The sequence below is a fragment of the Suricata suricatta genome, chromosome 12 (assembly GCF_006229205.1).
Source record: "Suricata suricatta isolate VVHF042 chromosome 12, meerkat_22Aug2017_6uvM2_HiC, whole genome shotgun sequence".
Classification (NCBI taxonomy): domain Eukaryota; kingdom Metazoa; phylum Chordata; class Mammalia; order Carnivora; family Herpestidae; genus Suricata; species Suricata suricatta.
Genome location: NC_043711.1, coordinates 4,341,606 through 4,358,881, shown reverse-complemented (window position 1 = coordinate 4,358,881; position 17,276 = coordinate 4,341,606). Strand labels below are relative to the sequence as shown.

Sequence of the window (17,276 nt, the reverse complement as noted above, 5' to 3'; positions counted from 1 at the left end):
CATACCTTGTCTCTGCATCAGTACACACCCTCATGTCTGATTTCTTTTTAATCTAATAAGGGGGAGCATTTACCGTTTTTATTTTTTTAATGTTTATTTTATTTTTGAGAGAGAGAGAAAGAGCACAAGCAGGGCAGTGGCAGAGAGAGAGAGGAAGACACAGAACCTGAAGCAGCTCCAGGCTCCGAGCTGTCAGCACAGAGCCCAATGCCGGGCTCGAACCCACGGACTGTGAAATCATGACCTGAGCTGAAGCCGGATGCTTAACCAACTGAGCCACCCAGGCGCCCTGGGGAGCATTTATCTTAAAAGAGTGAATTGTTTTATCCTTAAGGGAAAAAATTGTCATTATACTAGAAATCAAAATATTTACCTAGACAGATAATGGTGACCAGAAAATAAATTTTTTCTGATATGTCTTTGATCATAAATGGGTTTGTGACTAGTTGTCGATAGCAGCATATTCTGAAACTCTTCCCCTCCAAATGAGAAAAAAAATCAAACAGTAAAATTTATCATCAGGTAATCTCCAAAATACAGGCTGACTCTTTTCCTTCCTTTTAAACAAGTTTAGATATTCCCAAATAATAGTTTAAGTGATAGTTTCTACAGAGCTCGTGCCTGTGCCCACATGCTTCTTTGAGATCAGGAATTAGCATCAAGTTTCCACTTATAGGATACAGTAACAGTATGCAGCATGCAAATACTTCTGACCAGAAATCTTAAAGTACCAAAATATGTTTTTTATCTGTATCTCTAAAAATATTTATAATTCTGATATTTTCCATGGCAAAGACAAGTCAAGTGCACCTTGCTATAGATAGCATGAAGAAGTAAACATCATACAACAGAATGATGCAGGAAATATCCTAGACGAAAGGCATACCACATGTATTAACCAAGGGCCACCTGTGTCTCATTGCCATGTCCCTAGTCACCTTTTTAGGGGGGGAAGCAGAAATGGAAGCAGACAGCATGAAATGCCTAATGTCCAACTGAGCAGCTACACTCAAAGGGACCCTTACCACCGCCTCACCAGCTTTATTGAGGTATAACTGATAAATACAATTGTGTACATTGTGAACAGTATGGCGCGCCCGGGTGGCTCAGTCAGTTGAGTGCCTGACTTCGGCTCAGGTCATGATCTCACAGTTGGTCGGCTGGAGCCCCACATTGGGCTCTGTGCTGACGTCTCAGATCCCGGAGCTGCTTCGGATTCTATGTCTGCCTCTCTTTCTGCTCCTCCCCCACTCACGTGCTCGCTCGCTCTCTTAAGAATAAATAAACATTAAAAAATAATAAAATAAAGGGTACAGCGTGATGAGTTGACATACCTATACATTGTGAAAGAATTACTGCAATAAAGCCAATAACACCTCTATCATTCTATGTAGTTACCTTTTTGTGGTGTGTGGTAAGAAGGCTTAAAATTTACTCTCGGCAAATTTCAGTTATACAGTATAATATAGTTACAGTGCTGTACATCAGATCCACAGAACTTGTTCATAGTTTTTTTTGAAATTTTATTTTATTTTATTTTTTTTACTTTATAAAGTTTCATATTTTTTTAACATATGCAATTATTTTCCATCATTTACAATACAGTAGTTACAATGACACTCCAAACAGAAAAGCAAAGTAAAAAATCAAAACACCAACTTCTGTCTCATGTAATTAGACTTATACAGAAATTAGAAGGTTCAGTAACAACTAGTTATTAAATCTTATTTATTTATTTTGAGGGTGGGGAGGAGCAACGAGAGAGAGAGAACCCCAAGCCGGTTCCGCACCATCAGTGGAGAGCCTGCTGTGGGGCTCAAACTCACAAACCATGAGATCATGACCAGAGCCAAAACTCAGGATCAGATGCTTAAGCAACCAAGCCACCCAGGTGCCCCAAACTCACTCATTTTATAAGGGAAAGTTTGCACCCTTTGGCCAATATCTCCCCATTTTCTCCACCCTGGGTCTACTCTGTTATTATAAATTTGAGCTTCCCCCTACCCCCAATTCTATGTATAAGTAACATCATACAGTATTCTTCTTTCTTTGGTTTATTTTACTTCAGGTTCATGCACATTGTCATAAATGGCAGGATTTCTACTGTTTTATGGTTCAACAATATTAATATATAAAAATAATATAGGAGCACCTGAGTGGGTCAGTTGGTTAAGCATCCAAATTCAACTCAGGTCATAATCTCGTGGTTCATGGGCTTGAGCCCTGCATCGGGCTCTGTGCTGACAGCTCAGAGCAGGGAGCCTGCTTTGGATTCTGTGTCTCCCTCACTCTCTGCCCCTCCCCCACTCACAGTCTGTCTGTCTCTCTCTCTCTCAAAAATAAATAAACATTGACAGGAAACTGTTAAAATCCTACAGGAGAAAACAGGTAACAACCTCTTCAACTTCAGCCACAGCAACCTCTTACTTGACACGTCTCTGAAGGCAAGGGAAATAAAAGCAAAAATGAACTATTGGGACCTCATTAAGATAAAAAGCTTCTGCACAGCAAAGGAGACAATCAAAAAAACTAAAAGGCAACTGATGGAATGGGAGAAGTATTTTGCAAATGACATATCAGATATAGGGTTAGTATCCAAAATCTATAAAGAACTTCCAAAACTCAACACCTCAAAAACAAATAATCCGGTGAAGAAATGGGCAGAAGACATGAATAGACATTTTTCCAAAAAAGACATCCAGATGGCCAAGAGACACATGAAAAGATGCTCAATATCACTCATCATCAGGGAAATACAAATCATTATCTCTTTTTTTTAATTACTTTAATGTTTATTTATTTTTGAGAAAGAGAGAGAGCATGAGAGAGGGAGGGGCAGAGAGAGAGACACACACAGAGTTGGAAGCAGGCTCCAGGCTTTGAGTTGTCAGCACAGAGCCTGATGCGGGGCTCGAACTCACAAATGGTGAGATGGTGACCTGAGTCCAAGTTGGACACCCAACCGACTGAACCACCCAGTCGCCCCAGGGAAATACAAATCAAAACCACTTTGAGATACCACCTCACAGCAGCCAGACTGGCCAAAATTAACAACTCCAGAAACAACAAATGTTATCGAGGATGTGGAGAAAGGGGAACCCTCTTGCACTGTTGGTGGGAATGCAAACTGGTGCAGCCACTCTGAAAAACAGTGTGGAGATTCCTCAAAAAATTAAAAATAGAATTACCCTACAACCCAGCAACAACACTACTAGGAATTTATCCTAAGAATACAGGAGTGCCGATGCATAAGGGCACGTGTACCCCAATGTTTATAGCAGCACTATCAATAATAGCCAAATTATGGAAAGAGCCCAAATGTCCATCCACTGATGAGTGGGTAAAGAAGATGTGGTTTATATATACAATGGAATATTACTTGGCAATGAAGAAGATTGAAGTCCTGCCATTTACAACGACGTGGATGGAACTGGAGGGTATTATGCTGAGTGAAATAAGTCAGCCAGAGAAAGACAGATATCATATGTATTCACTCATATGTGGAACTTGAGAAACTTCACAGAAGACCATGGGGAAAGGGAAGGGGTAAAAAAATGGTTTCAAACAGAAAGGGAGGGAGGCAAACCCATAAGAGACTCTTAAATATAGAGAAAAACCAAGGGTTGATGGGAGACAGGGGAGAAGGGAAAATGGCTAACACTGTATGTTAGCCAACTTCACAATAAATTATATTTTAAAAAAGAAAAATTATATATAATGTCAATGTGTTATCAACACAACATATTAATATCGATTTATTAATCATAATTAATCTATAAGTATGTAATTAAGGTGTGTTACTATATTAATCACATATTTTATTAAATGATATTCTGTTGATATATTTATAAATATATACATTTATATATAGTATATAAATAATATGTACAAAATAAATCTTATAATCTATAATTCCATATATATTAGCATTCTATTTATAATAAAAGAATATATATCACATTTTCTTTATCCACTCACCTATTGGTGAACACTTAGGATATTTCCACATCCTGCCTTTTGGGAGTAATGTTACAGCGAGCAGGAAGGTGCCCATATCTCTTCAAGATACTGATTTTGTTTGCTTCAGACACATACCCAGAAGTGAGATTGCCGTACTTCTATTTTTTGTTTTCTGAGAAACCTCCATGTCATTTGCCACAGTGGCCACGCCAATTTACATTCCCACTAACAGCGCATATGGGTTCTTGTTTCTCCACTTCCTCGCCAACAATTGTTATTTGGGGTTTTTTGTTGTTGTTGTTGTTGTTGTTTTCGTTTTGTTTTTTTTTTTTTTTTGGTAAAAGACTTTCTACAAGGTATGAAGTAACATCTCTTATGGTTTTGATTTCCATGCTGAGAGATGTTGACCACCTTTTCATGTATCTGCTGGCCATTTGTATCTCTTCTTTGGAAAAAGTTTACTCAGGTCCTTTGCCCATTAGTTCTTTGGATTTATTTTTTATTTTTTATTTTTTTTTTTTTGCTGTAAGGTGTATGAGTTGACTATATATCTTGAAGATAACTCTTTATCAGGTAAATGGCTTGCAAATATTTTCTTTCATTCAGTGGGTTGCCTTTTCACTGGGTTGATGGTTTCCTTTGCCTTGCAGAAACTTTTTAGTTTGACATAGTCGCGTTTGTGTATTTTAGGTTTTGTTGCCTTTGCTTTTGGAGTTGGTTCCGAAAAATCATCACCAAGACCATTTCAAAGAGCTTGCTTGCTTGTTTTCTTCTAGAACTTTTAAGGTTTCTGGTCTTACATTCAAGTGTTTAATCCATTTTGAGTTAACCTTTGTGTGTGGTGTAGGATAGGGAGTCCAGTTTCATTCCTTCGCACATGGCCACCCAGTTGTCCCAAAATCAGTTGTTGGAAAGACTGTTATTTTCCCATTGTATACTCTTGCTTCATTTGTCATAAATTAATTGCCCATTTTTTAAAAATGTTTTAATGTTTATTTTTTTTATTTTTGTGTGAGAGAGAGAGACAGAACACAAGTGAGGGAGGAGCAGAGAGAAAGGGAGATACAGAATCCGAAGCAGGTTCCAGGCTCTGAGCCGTCAGCGCAGAGCCCAACACGGGGCTCGAACTCACAAGTTCTATGAGATCAGAACCTGAGCTGAAGTCAGACGCTTAACTGACTGAGCCATCTAGGTGCCCCAAATTGCCCATATTAACTGCCCATATGCTCAGGTCTATTTATCGGCTCTCTATTGTGCTCCATTAATTTGTGTCCGTTTTTATGACAGTACTGTGCTGTTTTGATCCTATGTCCCTGTCCAGCTTTGGTATCCAGGCAATACTGGCCTTATAAAATAAATATGGGAGAGTTCTCCCCTCTTCTGTTATTTGGAATCATTTGGGAGGGACTGGTATTAATTCTTCTTTAAATGTATGGAAGAATTAACCAGAGAACCCAGCTGGTCCTGGACTTCTGTTTGTTGAGAGACTTTTGATTTGTGGTTAAATTTCCTTGCTAGTCATTGGTCTGTTGATCATGATTTTCTATTGCTTCATGATTTAATCTCAGCAGATTGTAGATTCCTAGAAATTTGTCCATTTCTTCTAACTTATCCAACTGTTTTGCAGCATTCCATAACTTTTGATATATAATATTCCCACCTTCATCTGCTCCGTGACATGTTTTCATTTCCCTTTTGATTTCTCCTTTGCCCCACTGAGTATTCAGGACTGGATTGATTAATTTCCATATATTCGTGAATGTTTCCATTTCCTTTCTGTTACTGATTTCTGGTTTCTTATCACTGTGGTTAGAGACGATACTTGATTTGATTCCAATCTTCTTAAATTTTTTTTTGTGAAGTAACATATGATCCATCCCAAAGAATGTCCCATGTGTACCAAAGGATGTGTATTCTGCTGCTGTTGGATGAAATGTCCTGTGTCCCGTTAGGTCTATTCAGCCCAAAGTGCCGTTCACAGCCCATGTTTCCTTATTGATTTTTCACCTGGCTAATCTACCCACCCTTGAAATGGGGTATTGAAGTCCTCTATTATTATTACATGACTGTTGATGTCTCCTTTCAGGTTTTCTGATGTCTGCATACCATGGGAAACAATGCTGGAGAGATATATATGTTTGTTATATCCTCTTGATGAAGTGACTCCTTTATCATTATATAATGACCGTGTCTCTTGTAACAGTTTTTATTTAAAGTCTATTTTGTCTGATTAAAGCATAGTTGCCCCTGCTCTCTTTTGGCTTCTGTTGGTATGAAGTGTCTGCTTCTGCCCGTTCACTTAGAGCCTTTCTGTGTTCTTAAGGCTGACATGTGTCTCCTGTAGGCAGAATATAATCATGTCTTGGTTATTTTTTTAATCCACTCATCCACTCTTTGTCCTTTTTTTTGAGAGAGAGGGAGAGAGAGAGAGAGAGAGAGAAACTATGCAAGCAGTGGAGAGGGACCAAGGGAGAGAAAGAGAATCTCCATGCTCAGTGCAGAGCCCAATGCAGGGCTCAATGTACCCTGACATGAGCCAAAAGCAAAATTCAGATGCTCAACCGGCTGGGCCACCTTGGTGCCTCCACTCTATGTCTTTTGACTGGAGAATTTAATCCATTCACAGTTAAAGGAACTGTTGATAGGTAAGGACATACTACTGCCATCTCATTGTTTTCTGGCTGTTCGTAGCTCCTTTGTTCCTTTATTCCTCTCTTGCTGCCCTCCTTTGTGATTTGACAGTTTTCCATAGTAGCTTTGATTCATTTTCCTTTATCTTTTTTGTATCTACTATCAGTTTTTGCTCTGTGGTTCTCACGAGACTTACATAAAACACCCCATAGTTAAAAAATCTTTTTTAAGCTGATTACAGCTTAACTTCAACCACATAAAATAAACAACTCTACCCTCTTACTTCCCCCTCACCATATTTAGGTTTCTCTGGGTTAATTACCAAAACACTATTGTGTTTCATTAGCAGTGTCTCATTTTCTTGATTTTTCATGTTCCTTGAAGTCTTGCATTGTTGTCTTCAGATTTGAAGAATGCCTCATGTCTTTCAGTCTTTACTAACTGGCTGCAGGAGAGAGATGCCTTCACCAGTCAGCACTACTAGGGATTCTTAGGCTCTCAGACCTTCTCTATGGATGTAGCCACAGCACACTTCCTGTTCCTTCTTGGGGGGAATTCTTAAGATTGTACGATTTCTGTGGATCCTGTGAAGCCACACCAAATGCTGAGAGCGTCTTGTTTGCTTTCCCCATGGCGGTGCCCTGAAGTGCTCAATGTTGTCTGTCTCTTCCTTACCCACCCATATTTGTTGAGTGCCTAATGTATCAGGCACTGTTCTCAATACCTGGTATTCATCAGTAAATTTCAAACTCTTGCTATCACGGAGCTTGCAAGCCAAAGATGGGTCTCTCTCATCTGCATCTCATCCTACATACCAGACTCCACCACTCCCTGAAACAAGAAGCCTCTGGTTGCTAAAGATGCATCATTTTATTAAATCCTCCAAACAAGCCATGACAGATGGTGTGTTCCAAAGATGAGTGTCCCAACATCTCCCATCCCAATGGGCCTTTCCACAACTGGAACTTGCCCCTCCAGAGTCACTTTCTCTACCTCCTTAGACTTGGGTGGGCTCTGAGGAAAGAATAGCAGATGATATAAGTGGCTCTGAGGTATAGTGTTAGACGGTCCTGGCAGCTTCCACTCCCTGCTTCTTGGAATCCAGCCACCATGAGAGCCTGCCATGCTGTAAGAAGCCTGAGCCACATAGAAAAGACAGGTGTAGGGGCGCCTGGGTGACTCGGGTGGTAAAGCAACCAACTTCAGCTCAGGTCATGATCTCACAGTTGGTGGGTTCAGGTCCCGAGTTGGGTGCTGACAGCTCAGAGCCTGGAGTCTGCTTCGGATTCTGTGTCTCCCCTCCTCTCTCTCTCTGCCCCTCCCTTGCTTGCACTCAGTCTCTGTCTCTCTGTCTCTCTCTCTCTCTCTCTCTCTCTGTCTTAAAAGTAAATAAGCATTAAATTTTTTTTTTAAAGAATACCTTCAGATTCAGGACTGCAACTTTAATTCTTCCTGGGTCTCCAGCCTGGTGGCTCACCCTCCAGATTTCAGACTTGCAAGACCCGACAGTTGTGTGAGTCATGTCCTCAAAATAAATCTCTACCCATACATGTTCATCCTATTGATTCTGTTTCTCTGGAGAACTCTGACTAATACAGCATTTATGCCATCTTGAATTACTATACTTAGGGGCTATCTAGAAGGGAGATGAGCAGTATTTTCCGTAAAGGTCCAAGTGCTAAATATTTAAGGCTTCACAGGCCATTTGGCCTCTGTCACAGCTACTTAACTCCACTACTGGACCACAAGAGCAACTACTCACAATACATAAACAAATGACCATGGCCGTGTTCCAATAAAGCTTCACTTGCAAAAACAAGGGATGGCCTGCTGACTCCTGATCTAGTTTATAAGTAGAACTCCAGTCTCTCTTCCTTATCCTGTATCCCCAGTACCTAGAAACATGCTCACACATTAAAAAGCTCCAGTAAATATTTGTTGAGTAAATAAATGAGTGAATGAAAAGGTGTTGTCCAATCTCACTCTGGTAAATCAATTTTTTTGTACCTTAACATCCTAACTTTAATCAGCAGCAATGTTTAATCGTAAGCTTTAGTATCTCTCTGAAAGTTTGATAATGGAGGGTTTTGCTCAATTTGAAGGAATGTTTCTATAGATTTTATTAGTCATGTATTTAAATATCATATCTAAAATTTGTCAAAGCCTTTCTAGGGAAATGGTTTAGGCTAATTCTGGAGTCTTCTGTTTATTCTATGAGCTCTGCATCTCCAGGCCTTGGTTTCTTCCTGCTGATGTGGAGTTCAGGATGTGTCTCTCATAGCGCTGATTTTGGTCACAGGCCCCACGATCTAGTTGTCTGCTCAGCTTTGAGTTTGAAACTTCCAATTCTCCTGGGGCACCGTGGTCTCAGACAGCAGAGCAAGCGACTCTTGATCTCGGGGTGTAGCAAGTTCGAGCCCTGCGTTGGTGATAGAGATCACTTAAAAATAAATAAATAAACTTTTTTAAAAAGGCAACTCCAATTCTACTGCCTGTTTTATTTGCTATAAATTGATTCAGGAGAGGAGTGATATGTTATATCCACTGATTTAGCCTAAGAATAAATTATATCCTTGGGTTTGCTCAGTGTGTGGGTCAGAAGAGAAGGTAAGGCTAACCCTGCTAGTTTCCATATGTGTTTTTTCCTTCTTCTTTCCTTCTTCTTCCTTCTTCCTTTCTTCCTTCTTTCCTTTCTTCTTTCTCTCTCTCTCTCTTTCCTTTCATCCTTTCGTCCTTTCCTCCTTCCTTTTTTTCCTTTTTCTTTCCTTCCTTTCTCCCTCTTTCCTTCCTTCCTCCCTCTTTTCTTTCTTTTTCTTTCTTTCTTTCTTTCTTTCTTTCTTTCTTTCTTTCTTTCCTCTCTTTCTCCCCCTTTCTTCTTTATTTCTTCTTTCTCTTTCTCTTTCTTGAGTATAGTTGACACACAGTGTTACACTGCTTTCAGATGCACAACATCGTGATGCAACAGTCTGTGCGTTGTGCTGGGCTCAGCACAGATGCAGCCACCACCTGTCACAATACCATTGACCCATTGACTATATTCTTTATGCTGTGCTTTTCATCCCCACAATTTACTCATTCCATAACCGAAGCCCCTATCTCCCACTCTTCTTCCCCCATTTTGCCCAGCCCCCCACCCTCTTATGTTTCTTTCTAAGTAATCACCTTGATAAATACCCCAAAACTTCCTCCTATTTCTTGAATCCACTTACACCACATTTGGAATTTCCTAGAACTGCCCCAGCCTTTGAGGTTCTGGTTTCCTCTGGGTTTCTTTCTTAATAATCTTGTTCTTGTCTGACTCATTTTAAATAAATACTTCCAGTTTATACTCTTACAGGGGCTGCAGTAGAATGCATGCTAAAGAAAATAAGACAAAATGTTAGCAACTGATGCATCTGGATGAAGGATATGTGGTTGTTCACTGTACCTTTTTTATTCATGTAACTTTTCTTGAAATCTGAAATTATTTCCAAATACTGTTTTTTTTCTATCATGGAATGCCCCTCGAGTCTGCATGTCACCCGAATGCAGGTTTCATGCCAGTCTTCTCTGTATCCTTCCAATTTTAGTGTCTGTTCTGCCAATGGGAGCTCCAGATACTTCCTTCTTTAAAATGTTTTAATGTTTATTTACCTTTGAGAGAGACAGAGAATGAGTGGGGAAGGGACAGAGAGAGAGAAGGACACACAGAATCTGAAGCAGGCTCCAGGCTCCGAGCTATCAGCACAGAGCCCAATGTGGGGCTCAAACCCACAAAACGTGAGATCATGACCTGAGCTGAACTCAGACACTTAGCCAACTAAGCCACCCAGGCTCCCCAAATACTTCTTTAAAAGAAGTTGCCTATAGACGCAATCTCAAAGTCTTAACTTGTCACTAATTTCTCAAGCCACTCTGATGCACCTTGAATCATTCATGCCCCTGAGAAGAGTTAACCACTCATGATTCTGATGATTCAGAATCTGGAGGATATTTTTAGTTCTCATCTTAACGGACTTTTTGCAGTATCAGATATCATTAAGCACTACTTCCTCCTTTGAAGTGCATTCCTTGGGATCTTGATTTTCCTCTTTCTTGTTTGGGTGTTGTTTCTCAAGCTTTGGTGCAGTTCTGACCTCCTACTGAACCATTACATACAGAAGTTCCTCCATGCTTGATCTTAGACCCGCTTTTCTGCTACCTCTTCACTTGTTATTCTAAGAGATCTCATCCTTGCCCCGAACATCCTTTACATAAATATACCAACAACTCTTAAATCTCCATCCCAGCCAGAGAGTTTCAATAGCCACAGAACTTACTTAATATTCCCACATGGCCACTTCAGAGGGACCTGGAAATTCCATACATCCCAAAATGACCCATGAGCTTCCAGGGTCCCCAAATTGCTAAATGCCACTTATCTATCCAGTTGCATGAGCCACAAGTCTTGGCTTCTCTTTCTTTTCCCTCCCCCTATACTCAAAGGTTTGCCAACTCCTGTCCTTTGCTATCTCTTACATGCACGCACTACGTCTCCATCTGCAAACCTAATACACCATCCCAAACCTCCTACTCTCTCTTAGCTGAGTAATCCCATGGGCCTCCTTGCCTCTACCCTCTGCTTTTCATTGTAACTCGACATCCCTACCACAGAGATCTACTCAAAACGCTAATCTGACATCTTGTATTCCTAACACTCCATTGTGCTCAGGGTAAAACTGGCCGGCATCCTCGAGCTTGCACGGCCTAACCCTTTCCCCCCATTTCACACTGCTGTGGTCACTCTCCTACCTCTGGCTTTTGTACGTGCTGCCCTGCCCACCTGGAGCTCACTTCCCCAAACTCTCTCTTCGCCTGATGCCCTCAGGACCTTCAATCCCATCTCCCTGTGACCCAACTGATAACAGCGTCCATAGTTTGAGGGAAGCACAAGGCACTATGCTTTAAGCCCATTCGCTAACTGAATACTCCTAAATGCCCATGAGATGCAAAATGGTTTCCAATTTTACTATTGAAGACACCAGTCACAAAGAGGTCAATGCACTTGCACATGGGTGCACAGCTCAGCTAGCACTGGCAAAGCGAGGGCTTGAACACAGCTCTGCGTGAGTCCAAAATGCACACTTGGTGGGGCTCTTGGGAGACTCAGTCACTGAAGCCTCCAGGTTTGGCTCAGGTCATGATCTCATGGTTCGTGAGTTCCAGCCCCGCATCGGGCTCTGTGCTGAGCTGACTGCTCAGAGCCTGGAGCCTGCTTCGGATTCTGTGTCTCCCTCTCTCTCTGCCCCTCCCATGCTCATGCTCTGTCTCTCTCTGTCTCTCAAAAAAAAATTTTTTTAAACATGAAAAAAAAAAGAGAGAAGGAAACCGTGCCATTTGCAGCAACAGGGATGAACCTGGAAGACATAATACTACATGAAATAAGACAGACACAGATTGTAAGACCAATACCACAAGATTTTATTTACATGTGGTATCTATAAAGTAGTCAGATTCATAGAAATCTGACCCCGGGGGAAACCAGGTAATTGTCACTCACATTCAATAGGGGTAGAGTAGCAGTTATCCAAGCTCTAGATATTTTGAGTAAAGCACAAGGCACTATGCTATTAAACCCATTGTCTAGAACGGGTTTAATAGAACTAGAGCTCCACTGGACAACGTTCTAGAACTGCACTGGACAACATCGTAGAGCTCCACTGGACAACACTATGCCGGTAGCTGACACTACCGTGTTGTGCACTTCCAATATTGTTAAGAGGGCAGCTCTCATGTTAGGTATTCTTAACGCCATTTGAAAAATTGCTCTGCAGACCGTCTCCACTCCTTCCTCATCATACACACACACACACACACACACACACACACACACACAGGCACATGAGAAGTTGGTCAAGGCTTCAGGCTTTCCACTCTGCTTCCATCACTGGAAATTCATCCCACAGGGCTGCTGGGGGCGGGGGGGGCCGGGGGTGAAGGGTCTCAGCTTAGTGGCCTCATCCCCATCCCCATCCCCATCCTGGGTAGCAAGGGTTTCCTGAGCCTGTGGGAAGCAAGAGAGGGATGAGAAGAGTCTTGACTTCACAGAGAGGTTAGAAAGCGCACTTGAAAAACCTGAGAAACCTCAGACAGGAAACCCAGCCTCCAAAGAGTACTGTCCCTGGGATGGTGCGAGTGGGCCATCACTGCTTTGTACACCCCACCCCTTGTGAAGGGTCTGGATTTCCAACCCAGCCTCTCATACAACTCCACAGCCCCTGATCCCAAACCCTAGAAGCCAAAGGTTTTGGAATCCAGCATTTACACTGGTAATTTCACATAAATGGATAGATAAAGATATAGATGATGATATAGATGATGATACAGATAGATATAGATCTGACCTCACCTCCCACACAGGACTTCTAAACCCTAGTCAATTCCTAAGTAATAAAAACACTAGGAAGCACCTTTGCTCTGTGAGGTGACTCTATGTGGAGTGTGAGGTGGGGGACCCCCGATGACTCCTTGTTGGTGGCTGAGAATTGCTTATTGGTGTCAAGAAAAGCCCCCACAGATTTGGTGACCAGAAGAGCCAAATGTGGTTCTGTGTGAGTAAGGGAGCAGACTCATACCATATAAGTTACCTCATATTGGAGGGTATTCATACTGTATATATCATACATACATTACTACCACACACCACGGGCTTCTGGAACAGCACCCATTAATCTAGCATTCTAATATCCTTATTACAGGATTATCTGAGCTAGGGAATAAGTAAACATCATAAACACATTCATATGAGTTCAGTCCATTTGGGCTGAAAGAGTTTATGAAGATCTTTCTGTCTGGGGATTTTATGGTTGTAGAAGCAGGACAATGAATCCATGGTTGTCTTTTTTTTTTCAACCTTTTTATTTTTATTTTATATTTTGAGAGAGAGAGAAAAAACGTGCATGCAGGGGAGGGGCAGGGGGAGAGAGAGAATCTTACCCAGACTCCACACTCAGCACAAAGCCCAACATGGGGCTAAATCTCACAACTAACTGAGAGATCAAGACCAGAGCCCTAACCAACTGAGCCACCCTGGAACCCCTCTGTGGTTGTCTTTACATCATATTTTTCGGGGCGCCTGGGTGGCTCAGTCGGTTAAGCCTCCGACTTCGGCTCAGGTCAGATCTCACACTCGTGGGTTCGAGCCTTGCGTCGGGCTCTGTGCTGACAGCGAGCTCAGAGCCTGGAGCCTGCTTCGGATTCTGTGTCTTCTTCTCTCTCTGTCCGTCTCCTTCTCATGCTCTGTCTCTCTCTGTATCAAAAATAAATAAAACATTAAAAAAAGTTTTTTAAAAAATCATATTTTTCTAGAATTGCCTTTGTAACGTTGTAAACCCCCATCTTGGCAAGGGTGACTTTATAACCTTACAGATGTCCCATTGTACCCCCTCTCCTGTGAATTGCTTCTTTTTTTAAGTTTATTTATTTATTTTTGAAAGAGAGAGAGAATGAGCACAGGAGGGGCAGAGAGGGAGGGAGAGATAGAATCCCAAGCAGGCTCCATGCTGTCAGTTCACTGCGCGATGAAGGGCTCTATCTCACCAACCATGAGATCGTGACCTGAGCCGAAATCAAGAGTTGGTCACTTAACGGACTGAGCCACCCAGGCACTCCATTGTTCCTTTGTTGCACACCTGTGTGTCACTGTAGAATTCCGTGTGTACGTTGGTGTGAAGGCATTGAGTGCTTACCGAGAGCCTGGCACTGTGCACTGAGTGTGTCCTAAATACATCAGACTCCTGTAACCACCTGTGTCAGTGGCTAGGGATATCATTGCAAAGTAGCACAAAATGGGTGCCTGAAACAAAGACATTGATTCTTTCACGGTTCTGGAGACCCGAAGTCCAAAATCAAAGAGTGGTCAGGACTGGTTCTTTCTGAGGCTGCAGGGGGTCTGCTCCAGGTTTGAGCCGTCTTGATTTTTAGATGTCACATGGCATTGCCTCTGTATGCGTGTCTGTCTCCAAATTAGCTCTTTTTACAAGGACGCCGGTCATACTGGATTAGGGCCAAGCCTAATGCCCTCATTTTAACACAATTACCCCTGCAAAGACCCCATCTCCAAATGAAGCCTCATTCTGAGGCCCTGAGCTGGTAGGGCTCCCACATAGGAATGAGGGGGCCCACAATTCAGTCCCAACTTTTCTGTATTCTACGAGGTCACTTGGAAGTGACGAGAGTTATTAACCGTGTGATCTTGGGCCAAGCTCCCTGAGCCTTAGTTTCTTTGCCTGTAAAATGGGAATTAAAATAAAATAGTGCCCTCCTGCCAGAGTCTTTGCAAAGCAATTAGGGCCTGGGAACAGTAAGCATTAATAAATGTCAGCTGTCATTACTGTCACTATTGTCAAATTCCATCTGTACGCCTTGGGCATTGGTAACATCCTGCAACATCACGGGGCCCAAGTATCCTCGCTGTGGGTCACCCCCAGACCCAAACAGCCCAGGAAGTAGGACAGTCTGACTCTCAGATCCCAAAACTACCAAGAAAGGCACCGACAGCCTTGAAGGCCTGCGTCCCCGGGCAGCAGGGAACGGAACCCACCCCAGAAGGAAATCCACACAGGAGAGCTCCCGAGTTTCTCACGGCTGCCAAGGGTAGATACTAAATATACTGGGTTGAATAATGTCGCCCCCACCCCCAGCCGAAAAAAAAAAAAAGCTTGCGTCCTTCCTGGAACCTGAGAATGTGACCTTCTTTGGAAATAGGGTCTTGGCAGATATCACCAGTTAAATTAGCACGAGGTTGCACTGAAGTGATGTGAGCCCTCCTTACACAAACAATATATAAAAAGTGTGAGCCGTGTCCTTATACAAACAGAAGAGAAACAGATAAGACACAGAGAAGGAAAACAGTTATGGCCCAAGGGAGGCAGAGATGAGAGGAACGTCAGCAGCCAGGGAGGGCCAGCGCCCACCGGAAGCTGGAAGAGGCAGGGCCTTCGGAGAGGGCACCTGCCAACACCTTGAATGTGAACTTCCGGCCTCCAGGACTGGCAGACAAGAGTCATCTGGTGCTCCAAGCCGCCCAGTTTATGGCACTTTGTTACAGCAGCCCCATGACACTAATGCCACTGGAGTCTCCCCACATCACCGGGAAGACACACGCAGGAAACCCACGTAGCTCCTCTGTCTCTGCAGGGCTGTTTGGCTCATGCGTGAATCCCCACACACCTCCCTCCCCACCCTCTCTCTCTGTACTCGGTTCCCTCCATGCTTCTCTCTCTCTTAACGGCCTCCAATTTCTAATCAATACCCTCTGGAGAGCCAGGCCTGCCCTGTTCCTGTGCAGGGGATCTGATTGGCCCGGCTTGAGTCATGTGTCTATTCTTGTGGCCCAATCAGCTACCCCAGAGGACTGCCATCACCGGGTGCTACTCAAAACGAGACAACGACCAGGCTTCCTGGGTACCCGGAAGCTGGTCCCTGGACAAAGACTTCTGGAGAGCACCCTTCCCCCAACAAACCTGGAGCTGCACCACGTGCAAGGTTTTGGACAGCACGGCGGAAGTCCAGCGGAAGCATCCAGCAATGGCGACAGGCCGTAACAGGCATTTGCCAATGTGAGAACCAGACTCGAGCTGTCTTGGACAAATGGCCACGATGATCACTCTGAGGTAGGGCACCCACACACACATTCTTTCCCTTTTATTTAACCACACCCTTGAGCATCAGAGGTCCTTGATCTGCTCTGGAGATAGGACTATGACTCCTCCTGCGTGGGCCCCTACTACCGACTCCCAGCCTCCAGCCGCTCTGACGGGAGGTGGGGCTTCCAGAGACCTGCTTGGTGATCTTGCAGCCACTGCAAAGCGGCTTCTGCCTGTAAGGCCCTTTGATAAGCCATTTCTCATCCAGCTGGACTAGCAGACCTTTTTCTCCCACTTAACAGCTTCTTGGGCCTTGAGAGGTCATTTTGCACTTCCTATTCACAGAACAGCCAGCTCCAGGATGGGGGACATTCATAAGCGTCTGCTCAACACCAGTTCTGCCCACTCAGGAGGGACTCTTGGAGAACTGATAGAGGTGAGTCCGGCAAAGGGCATTTGCCTCCACATCCGCCTCCTCGATGCCCCTCCCACACACCCCCTGTCTGGCCAGTGCAGGCCACTCTCCCAACTCTGCCTCCCTCATTCCCTTACCTCCTCCTAAGGCCCCTCCAGGTCATCTGCTCTATGGGGACTTCTCTGCCCACCCCAACCCCTTTTGTCCTGCATAAGAAGCCGAGATCCTGCATCAGGGACTCAGTCGGATTAAGCATCCAATGTCAGTTCAGGTCACGATCTCACAGTGGGTGGGTTCGGGCCCCTCATGGGGCTCGGTGCTGACAGCTCAGAGCCTGGAGCCTGCTTCGGATTCTGGGTCTCCCTTTCTACCCCACCCCAGCTTGTACTCTGTCTCTGCCTCTCCCTCTCTTCCTCAAAAATAGGGGAGCTGGCCTGGCCTGGAGACACTGGTGTGCTAGCACATGCCTAACAACCAGTGGGTTCTCCAGAGCAGGGGGACATGAATATGTGCGTTTATTATCAATTGTGTTGGCAAAAATGTGCAGCACAGAATCTGCAAAAAATACGCAAAACGCACTTCATTGCAAACTCCGTCGTCAATTCTGCAGATTGCCTCCTTTGATTTTCCCCACTCCTGGCCCCAGAGCCACCTGCGGTTCCAAG

The 17,276-nt window shown here is 43.5% G+C and overlaps 1 non-coding gene across 1 annotated transcript; it reads right to left on the bottom strand.

The window, feature by feature from the left end:
* Positions 1 to 10,077: 10,077 nt before the first annotated feature.
* LOC115275573 lies at positions 10,078 to 10,182 on the bottom strand. The gene has a single exon (XR_003901640.1). It is a non-coding gene; the product is annotated as a U6 spliceosomal RNA (small nuclear RNA).
* Positions 10,183 to 17,276: the final 7,094 nt, after the last annotated feature.